The sequence below is a fragment of the Eretmochelys imbricata genome, chromosome 26 (genome assembly GCF_965152235.1).
Source record: "Eretmochelys imbricata isolate rEreImb1 chromosome 26, rEreImb1.hap1, whole genome shotgun sequence".
NCBI classification, from domain to species: Eukaryota; Metazoa; Chordata; order Testudines; family Cheloniidae; genus Eretmochelys; species Eretmochelys imbricata.
In genome coordinates, this window is record NC_135597.1 from 12,170,850 (window position 1) to 12,180,826 (window position 9,977).

The window sequence follows — 9,977 nt, forward strand, 5'->3', positions numbered from 1 at the left end:
CCTCCCAGCTGTGAGGGGAGGGTTCAGGGCCTCTTTTCCTGGCCTGCTCCCTATGCAAGTCCTTTTAGTTTGGGGTGTGGCCCACTAGTCCAGTTGCCCCGCAGTTGGGGGTTCTCTGTAGATCCCCTTGGCTGGGGAAGACTTACTTGCCTCCAGCAGCTGCGTTGGCAGGTCTGTGCTTTCAGACAGGCACACAGAGAGCTCCTGCCTTTTCACCAATCAGCCCCCAACTGAGCCAGGCTCCCGTCTTTTCTCCCCCTCCAGGCCCGGCATTGGCTGCAGGTATAATGGGCCGGACTAGATGAACCCCCAGGTGTTCTTTAACCCCTGCTGTGCCCAGCTGCACTCTCTCTGCTCCTTCACATGGATAAAAAAGGGAATGCTCCTAACATAGGGTTTCTCTGCATAAGGAACCTGACCAAAATAGCTTCTTATGTGGACACTATTCTGGAAAAGGCATTTTAATTCCAGAATAACTGGTCTGCTTTGGAAGTGCACTAATTATTCTAGAATAAAATTACTCCTGTTCTGGAATAAGCGTGTCCATAGAAGGAGCTATTCTGGTCGATTTCCCTGTGTAGACAAACCCAGAGACTCTGATCCTGCAATGAGCACTGTGCTGGCTGACTCCTAGAGAATTCCCCTGGGTGAAGTGGGCAGTTCTAATGGATCTATCTGCAGGATTGGAGCCATTGTTTCATCCCGATCTTTTCTGAGGTTCAGAAAAGTTTGGTTAAACTCCCTCCCCGCACTCAGCCCTATACCCTTTAAGTTTTGTTATTTCTCTGTGCTCTTTTGGTTATGTCTACGCTTCATGGTAAACCTGGGATCATACTCACTTGTATATGTTGTATGAAAGGAGAGAAGGTTAGCACTCCTTTTGATAAGAATGGAAGAGGTCCTATTGACCTTTACAACACACGCACGGTTAAGGCATTGCCACTTACTTCATGGCTTCTAACCAAGTTTTTTATTAATAGGCAGCAGGTTTAAAACAAAACAAAGTATTTTTTCACACAATGCGTAGTCAACCCATGGAACTCCTTGCCAGAGGATATTGCAAAGGCCAAGACACTAGCAGGGTTCAAAGAAGAACGAGGTAAGTTCATGGAGGATAGGTCCATCAGTGGTTATTAGCTAGGATGGGCAGTGGTGGTGTCCCTAGCCTGTGTTTGCCAGAAGCTGGGAATAGGTGGCAGAGGATGGATCACTTGATGATGGATGACCTGTTCTGTTCATTCCCTCTGAAGTGCACCTGGCCCTGGCCACTGTCGGAAGACAGGATACTGAGCTAGATGTACCTTTGGTCTGACCCACTATGGCTGTTTTTATGTTCTTAACCCCCTCTACCAAACACACACAGTCTGGCTGTCTTGGATCAACAAGCATTCCGCATCCAGGTCCCAAAGTTTGTGTGTGAGTGACATGTTTTATATAATATAGATATTTTAAGTGAAATCAAATTCTGAACCTTTTTAAGAGGATCCATTCCCTAGGGACTATGGTCCTGATTAATGAAAGCTTCCCTGTTCAGGACAGCACTTAAGCATAGGTTTTTGTGAATGAGGCTTGAGCATGTGCTTGACTTTAAGCATGTGCTGTCCTGAATAGGGGTGTACTTCCCAATCTGCTGTCCTGGATCAGAAACTGTGTAAAGTAATACTGGTTTGTTTATTAATGAATCCAATGTCTGTCTAGATATTTCCCTTAGTCCCAAGCTAGATAACATTTCAGAACTGACAAAGATACTTTTCTTGACATGCACCAATAATGTTTGGGGGTGGGATGTCCATTTGTGCTCTGCATCTGGATGGCAATGATGGGACAGGTACTAATTTGTTTGTTGATTTTGGTTCTGTTTTATGGTCCTTCATACCACTAGATTATGAATTTTAAACATACCTTGAGAGAGAGAGACCTCATTTGTTTTTTTCTGATCCTTGGTAAGTGTTTTCCTTGTGGCAAGGAAGACTGTTTTTATTTAAATGAAAATTATGTAAAACTCTCTAATTAACAAACAGAGCATGCACCTCACTCATCTGAAGAATATCCTATTAAAAATACCTCTGGTCTACGTTTATCGGTAATTGTTCCACTCTACTAGGTCTTGGAGCGGCTACAGGTGGTGTCCTGTTTTCAGTTTGGGGCACTGCACTTTAAGAAAGCAAGGGACAAAAGAGAGTGAGTCGAGATGACAGAAATAAAGATAAGAGATTTAGAACATATGACCTACGATGAGAGGCTTAAAGAGCTGGGCATGTTTAGTCTTGGAGAAAAGGCTGAGGGAGGACGTACGTCTTCAAGAGTAAAAAGTTCTTATAACGATGATGGTGATCAATTATTTTCCATGTGCACCAAGGGCAGAACAAGAAGTAATCAGCTTAGTTTGCAGCAAGGGAGATTCAGGTCAGGCATTAGGAAAACCTTTCTAACTCTACGGATTGCTAAACATTGGAACAGGTTACCTAGGGAGGCTGTGGAATCCCCATCATTGGAGTTTAAGAACAGGTTAGACAAATATCTGTCACAAGCGACTTAGGTATACTTCATCCTTCATGACTTATGAGGAGAGGCCGAGGGAACTGGTTATTTAGTCTGCAGAAGAGAAGAATGTGGGGGGATTTGATAGCGGCCTTCAACTACCTGAAAGCGGGGTTCCAAAGAAGATGGAGCTCGGCTGTTCTCAGTGGTGGAAAATGACAGAACAAGGAGCAATGGTCTCAAGTTGCAGAGGGGGAGGTCTAGGTTGGATATTAGGAAACTGTTTCACTAGGAGGGTGGTGAAGCACTGGAATGGGTTACCTAGGGAGGTGGTGGAATCTCCATCCTTAGAGGTTTTTAAGGCCCAGCTTGACAAAGCCCTGGCTGGGATGATTTAGTTGGTGTTAGTCATGCTTTGAGCAGGGGATTGGACTAGATGACCTCCTGAGGTCTCTTCCAACCCTAATCTTCTATGATTCTATCCTGCTTCAGCATGGATGAGAATGGACTAGATGATCTCTTAAGGTCCGTTCCAGCCCTACATTTTATGATGCTATGATAATTTGTTCCCATGCAACTTTATATGCATTTTACATATTGCGCTGACAACAGACTTTAAAAACCTGAGTCACCTCCTCATTCTTGCCCTTTTGCTACTGCACTCCAGCAATTCCTAGCTGGTGGAAGGCCCTTTGGGAGCCACATCCAGTTGGCAAAGTGTAGGGCAGCTTCTGGGTTGATCTAAACTACCCTGAGGCTGCAGCCAGCATAAAACTGGCCTCAGATTTGGGGGGAATGAAACTGGCTCCTTTGCTGAATTTTCTTTAGAAACTGAGTGCAGCAGAGAATCCAATGATAAGGCAAATGCCATTTGTCTGCACAAATGAGTGTAAATCAGATTGGCAGGAGTTAATTCAGTTATATACATGCAAGCAATGTTGCAAAAGATACTGCATGCTCACAAAGGCCAAAGTGAGTTGTCCTTGAAAATTTAGCCTTGAGTTTTCAACGCCTGAATAGACAGGATGCACTGGGAAGCTCCAGAGGTGGGAATGACCAGGGTGTTATGTTCTTGTTAATGATTCACTTACTATTTTGTGCTTCAAGGCTCTGTGAAAATAGGAAATGATAGCTTCAATCTTTTGTTCCTGGCCCATCCTTCCAGTGATCAAAGGGATGTTTGTCTGAACTAGAATGCATAACATGTTACACTAATTTTCTTCCCTAACCAAAGGGCAGGGGTTAGGGGAGGCATATTGGCGCTGTTGAATCCAATCCAAGGAAACTTACTTTCTTTGCTGGTTTTGTATTGATAATTTTGCACAGCCAAAGTACTATCCAACATACAAATCATCCCCTTGACTGTTCCTTATTAATCTGATAACAGTGCACGTACTAAAGACTTTTAAATGGGTTTGATGACTTATCCTGGGTTAAAGATTTAGCAAAAATGCCTTGTTCTCTATAGGCAGGGTGTGTGAGTTGAATTTTGAACTAAGGTTTGTAGGAATGCTTAGCAACAGACTTCAGATTAAACCACGAAAACAATCCATTGCACACACCAGCCTCGGCCACTCTGCAACATGCCGCCTGCCATTGGAATGCCAATGTGTCCTAGAAGAGTTTTTGGTGCAGTGGTGTTACTGCTGGACACCAAGTGACATGATGATGAATGCAAAGAGTTGGGAATGTCCTTGCTCCCCAACTCCAGAAAATGAGTACATAGTTTAATGGGGATTGGTGTATTATATTGGCATCTGTTCTTCATCCATTATAACATCTCCATAAATAACACATTTAACTTATGTGCATTGCCTAACTAGTCTAGTAGGATCTCTATAGAACCTAAAGAGAGAGCCCCGTTCTCAGCATGAAGCACCTGGTGGCTCAGTAGATCTATCCTCCAAGATTCCTCCAGAGTGGTGGACTCCTCTGGTGCCACCAATGATGGGCCATGCCCCTCCCACTTCCAGCCCCTTGCATAGCGTGACTTCCTAGGAGAAAAGGGGTGTGGCCTGGACATACCTATGGATGGCTGTAATTTACGTTGGGAGCCATTCCAACCACTGAATTAGGGAAATGCAATGACATGTAAAGACTGACCCCTTTGCCTCTTCTTTTCTGATCCAGGGTCAGAACACTGAATAATCTGGGCCCAGATATTCATTTAGAGAAAATTTTAAATTTCCGGTTTTAGGTCTTAAATAGTCCATAGACTTTGTATTGGCCCTCTGCACTGGGAATATAGCCTGATTGGAGTGCCAAATGTTAATGCACTTTTCTGTTTAAACACAAATTTGGCCAAGATTTGAGAAGCATCCAGTTGCTTTGGGGGGCGGGGGTGCCTATCTTGAGAGACCTTAAAGGTGCTTGATTTTCAGAGTGGATGCTTGGCACTTTGACAACTGCGCTCCTTTAAGATATTTCAAGTTGGACTCTCAAAACTGGAGGCCCCCAAAATCACTAGTCATGTCTGAAAACCTTGGCTTAATTTCTTGGGGGCAGGGACTGTCTCTTGCTATATGTGTATGCTGCAGCTAATGCAGTGCGGCCTGACCCAGTTGTTGCCTCTAGGGATGGTTTTAGGGACAGGCGCGAAGGGTGGTTTCACCCTAGGCACAAACTTCCCAGGGGTGTAGAAAACGTTTTCCACCCTGGCTGATAGAACACCTAGGGCAAGTCATGATTCTACAAATAATGAGAGGGGAGAGAAATATGTTACCAATTTGCAACTTCTGCTTATTTTGTTTCCAACAGAAATCGAACATGTTTGGAGACTCTTTCGTATTTTATGACATGGGTATTTTCTTATAAATCAGACAGCTGCTTTCCTGAACTTCTCACCCCGCCTGCCCGAACGTTTGGCTTCAAATACCAAGCTCTCTGCACGCGCGCACACGTGCTGATTGACAGTGTATACAACAAAGCCAAGTGCTCTTTCCATTTATTGAGTGAAGACATGCTCCTCTGCACAGTGTTGAGTGAGCGGATCAGAGCCATCAGACTTAAATTCCCCCTAAGGCACTAGGCAGTCGGGTTATGCCTCTGCCGTCATCTCTGGCTGTAATTAAATATCATCTGTTTTCTATTAAGCACTTGCTCTGTGCTCTTCTTTAAAGATAGATAGATAAATACAAATCGGATGTTCTGAGTTTTGGCCCTGCCTGTCGGAGGGAGCTGAAACTAGCCCATGCATTGGCAAACTGGAGACCAGCTTGGGGATTCAACCTTTGCACGTGCATATGGGATTGCAACTGGACTGGATTTCCTTTTCTTCCTTTCACTTTGCTGTCATCTTGGGGTTAGAATAAGCAGTAAGACTCTTCCAGTTCTCCCCCCACTACCAGCTTCTATTTCTGGCTCTGCTGCTAATTCTCTGCGTGCTCTGGGGGGAACAAGTTCCCTATTCTGTGCCTCAGTTTCCCCATCTGTAAAATGGCAGGGTTAGTGCTTTTTCATGACATAGTGATGTGACCGTGGGTTCTGTCCTGCAAGGTGCCAAGTGCTTCCTGTGAAGTGGAATTGGGTTTGAATTCATTAGGCACTTGAGGGCATCCAACACCTTGCCACAGGTGCTCAGAAGAGTCCAGTCTAATGTTTGTAAACCTACTCTGAGCACCTGTATCTTCCAAAGAGGAGGTGACTCTGACATTATTCTCCGTTATACTGTTTTTGCTGGAAAATTGAATTTTTGACCAAAATGAGAATTTTTGTGGAAAGTCCTATGCTTGAAAATTTTCTTTAAAAAAACAAACAAACCCAAAAGTGAGACCTTTTTTGCTGAAAATGTTTGAGAAACCATTTTTTTCCTTTTTTTTTCAAAGCTTTCCATTGGGTGTACGTGACATGGGAGAGTGGAGGGGACAATAGACTCTTCTGAGCAGTTCCAGGGTTGCAGGACTCTCTCCTGATCAGTCCACCACACTCAGTTATTACTATTGACAGCACTAAATACAAGTAAAAACTGCTCTTATCTCCTGAAGATGAGAAAATTACTTTCAGGGGAGAAAGGAAGTTGTTTTCATGCCAGTTCTGCTGGAGATCGGGCCAGGCGAAAAATGCCAGATCCAGATATCACTCAGCTTTGGCAACATATGACCCACCTTCAGATTCACACAGTTAAGTTTGAGGCCTACCTCTCTCTCATAAAGTGATGTGGGACACTGAGTTTGAGAAGGTTTTGTCATGTAGACAGAGCACAGGCAAGCTTTGAATGCTGTCAGAAGCGATCATTTGATCCGGGGTGGGAGTCAAAAGAATTTCAAAGGGCAGGGAAGGATGGCTGTACAGATGGTTTAATGAAGAAATTGACATGGCAGTAGTGTTGAAAGAGAGTTAGATGAAAAATGCTTGCTGGACACTTGGGGTCTTTCTGAGGTTTTGGGAAAACTCAAAAAATTCAAGTGCTGATCTTTTCAGAGAAATAAAACAATACTTGCGCTAATTTCTCTCTTGATCCTGAATGACCTCCCTATAATATCAAATTGTTTAAATATTACTCACGCCGATAAAAAGCAGAAGGACTCACTCACCATTACTGGACTCCAGTTTCACACTGGATTAATGAAGTCTGCCCAGTGTAAGACGGGAATAACACAGTGGTGATTTGGATCCAGGAAATTCAAAGTGACTTTAATTCTGCAGCTTCAGCCCATGCTTCTGGGGTAAGGTACTTAAGCAGAATGGGCTGAATTCACATTTTGATCCAATAACCAGGGCTGTGAGAAATGAGTTTTCCCCTCCTGCATTTCCCAGTGTGTCCCATCCTCTTGTGTCTATTAGCTCGTTAGCGCACGGACTGTCCTTATTGTGTGTATTGTTCAGCACGGAGCATCGATTTGACTCTAAAAGGCACGAGGTTGGCCATGGAACACTCTCTCTGTTGTCAGATCAGATCAAAAGACAGGGTCCTGACCATTTGTGATCAACTCAGATTTCATGGGACTTTTCCCAAAACCCGAGTCAGAGAGATTTAAGGCTAGAAGGAATCCGCCATCAACTAGTCTGACCCACGCTGCCCAGCATCTGCCCACTCAACCCAACAACCGAAATCAGCCCAAAGTAATAGACCCCACAAGTTCAGGCAGTTTCATTCTGCCCTGTCTAAATTCGCCCATGGAGTTTCAAGTGAATACAGTATTCTTTGCTTGCTGTCCAAAATTTTGCGGTGATGGTGCTGTGCAACTATTATTGAGCCAGATTGCAACACAGTTGTCCTGAGATACGAATAGAGGGTTACAAACGCCATTGCCTATGTAGGCTGAGCTGAAAACTAATGAACGAGAGCAGCATATTAAACTGTGACAGGGGGCTGTCAGGGAGAGTCCTCTGCCTGCAGCCCCAAACTGAGCCTGATCTTCCTCTGACTTTTACACCAGTGGAAATTAGATTTTTCTGGCTTTCCGGTTTTCACCAAAGTGAACAGGGCTCTGCCCACCGAGGCCTGGGATGTTCCCAGAAGCTGTTGACGTGATCAATGGCAAGTTGTTGTGTTAGACAGAAAGGCCGTTGAGTTGAGTACGGCCTTGTTTCATTTGGGTAATAGAAAGCCTTTTGTGGTGGTAGATCGTCTTAATCATGACTGGGCTAAAGGTTTGGACTGTCCAAGGTTCTTAACCAAGTTTGAGGGATACAGTTGGGTCCTGTCTCCACTGCCACTATGAACAATGGTGTAAGGTAGCCATTCTGGACTGGGGCCTGTTGTGCAGATGTGAACAGGCTCATTCCTTCATAGGTTGGTGCTAGGATTCAGGGCCAAGATTTTGAAGAGTGCCTAGTAAGTTCTAATTTTTGGGTGCTTGACCTGAGACCTCTGTCAGGATTTTTCCAGAGGTGGGGAAGGGGGTGCCCAGCACTTGCTCAAAATCGGGTCCCTTTTAAAAGGAAATACCAATTTGGGCATGCAGACACTTTTTTGAAAATCTCGGCTTAGTTGCATAAACCTTGTCCTTGTATAAACCACAGGTGAGCCCGTGTTACAGGTCCCTGTATGTGCCAATCCACAGAGGGTATAAATTGTTATGTGATTGCTGCCATTTTTGTTGATGCACTGGGGATTGAACTGGCAACCTCCAAAATTGAAAGCATAAGCTGCTACTTGAGCTACAAAACCAAGACTACCTAGTTGGGGCCTGTAACAATTCATCTCCTCTATGGAGCACAGAGTGGGACCTGTTACACCTGCTCAAAGGTGAGCTACTGAGAATGCAGCCAGCCAGATGCTGATGTTAGGATTCTCAGCAAATGGGAGATTGTTTTGGAAGTGCTGCTCCAGCCCTAACGAAAGCAACAGAAAGACGAATGCTGCCTCTTTAATATCTCATCTTGCTGTACAATTTTGTCAGTGCTGTTTCTTCCCCTTCACCTGCTGTTTCAATTAAAGCTATATTTGGATCTTTTCCAGATAGTTAAACTTGTCACTCGAAAAGATGAGAGAGATTTCATTTTGCAGATACAGAGATCAAAGCTTTTTCTGCTAAGCTTTCTAACCTGACTGGTGTGTTATCATTATCTTCAAAACTACTGCTTGTCATGGACCTTATTAAGGGGCTACATTTCTGCTTCAGGTTGTGTTCAAAACCAGGTAGCTTTCAAGTTAGTTCCTCTAAGTAGCACCCTGAATTTGTGAGAACTAAAAGTTTTCATTCTAATAAGCGAAAAGTAAATGGGGCTGGAAATCACTCAACAAAGTTTGTGGGGAAAGAAGATGGCCATGTGGTTGAGTCATGGTCTGAGACTTGGGGTTCAATTCTTGTCTCAGCATCTGGCTGGCTGTAGCCTTGTCTAGATCTAAGATATGATCTAAACATGTGTTAGCTAACACTTGCCAAGTGGCATGTTTTAAAAGTCTAATGTGGATAAAGCGCCCTGCCTTTAATATGTACAGCATTAAGGGAGAGTGTAGCCGTAAGTTTACACTTTAATATGCTAAACTGGACAAGCTAAAGTCATTGTACAAACACTACAGAGATGGGAGGGGTTCTTCAATTGTTGTTGTAAATCCGCCTCTCTGAGAGGCGGTAGCTAGGTCTTCAGTTGACCTGTCCTACACAGCGCTAGGGGTTAGGTCAGCTTAACTCTCTCTCTCAGGGTGCCAATTATTCATACCCAGGAACAACGTAACTAGGGCGACCTAAGGTTTGGGTGTAGAGTGGGTCGAGGTCACCCTTTCTCTCTTCCCAAGTGGTGTCTGTATTATCACTTGCCCAGGAAGTCATGTTGGGACATCCTTAAAGTGTGTCCCAAATGTATCCATCATCGTTGTTTTACTGTATTGGATGTTTTTGATTGGTTTGGTCTACTTAAAGTTTCTGATGTTAAAAGAAACTCTTTCCAATGGACTCTGCAAACCTTTCGCAGGCATTGACTCTGGAATGAGTTGATCTTATCCATTTTTGTTTCAGATTTCCATGCCTCTGATCCACAAAGGAGGACAGAGAGGATGGCAGTGTTAAAACTTTTTTTGTCAGTGCCACTCGGGCTACATTTCCAAATCT

At 44.1% G+C, this 9,977-nt stretch overlaps 1 non-coding gene across 1 annotated transcript; it reads left to right on the forward strand.

Moving 5' to 3' along the window:
* The first annotated feature begins 845 nt into the window (after positions 1-845).
* On the forward strand, positions 846-973 carry LOC144257819 (U6atac minor spliceosomal RNA). Its single transcript, XR_013344600.1, has one exon. It is a non-coding gene; the product is annotated as a U6atac minor spliceosomal RNA (small nuclear RNA).
* Positions 974-9,977: the final 9,004 nt, after the last annotated feature.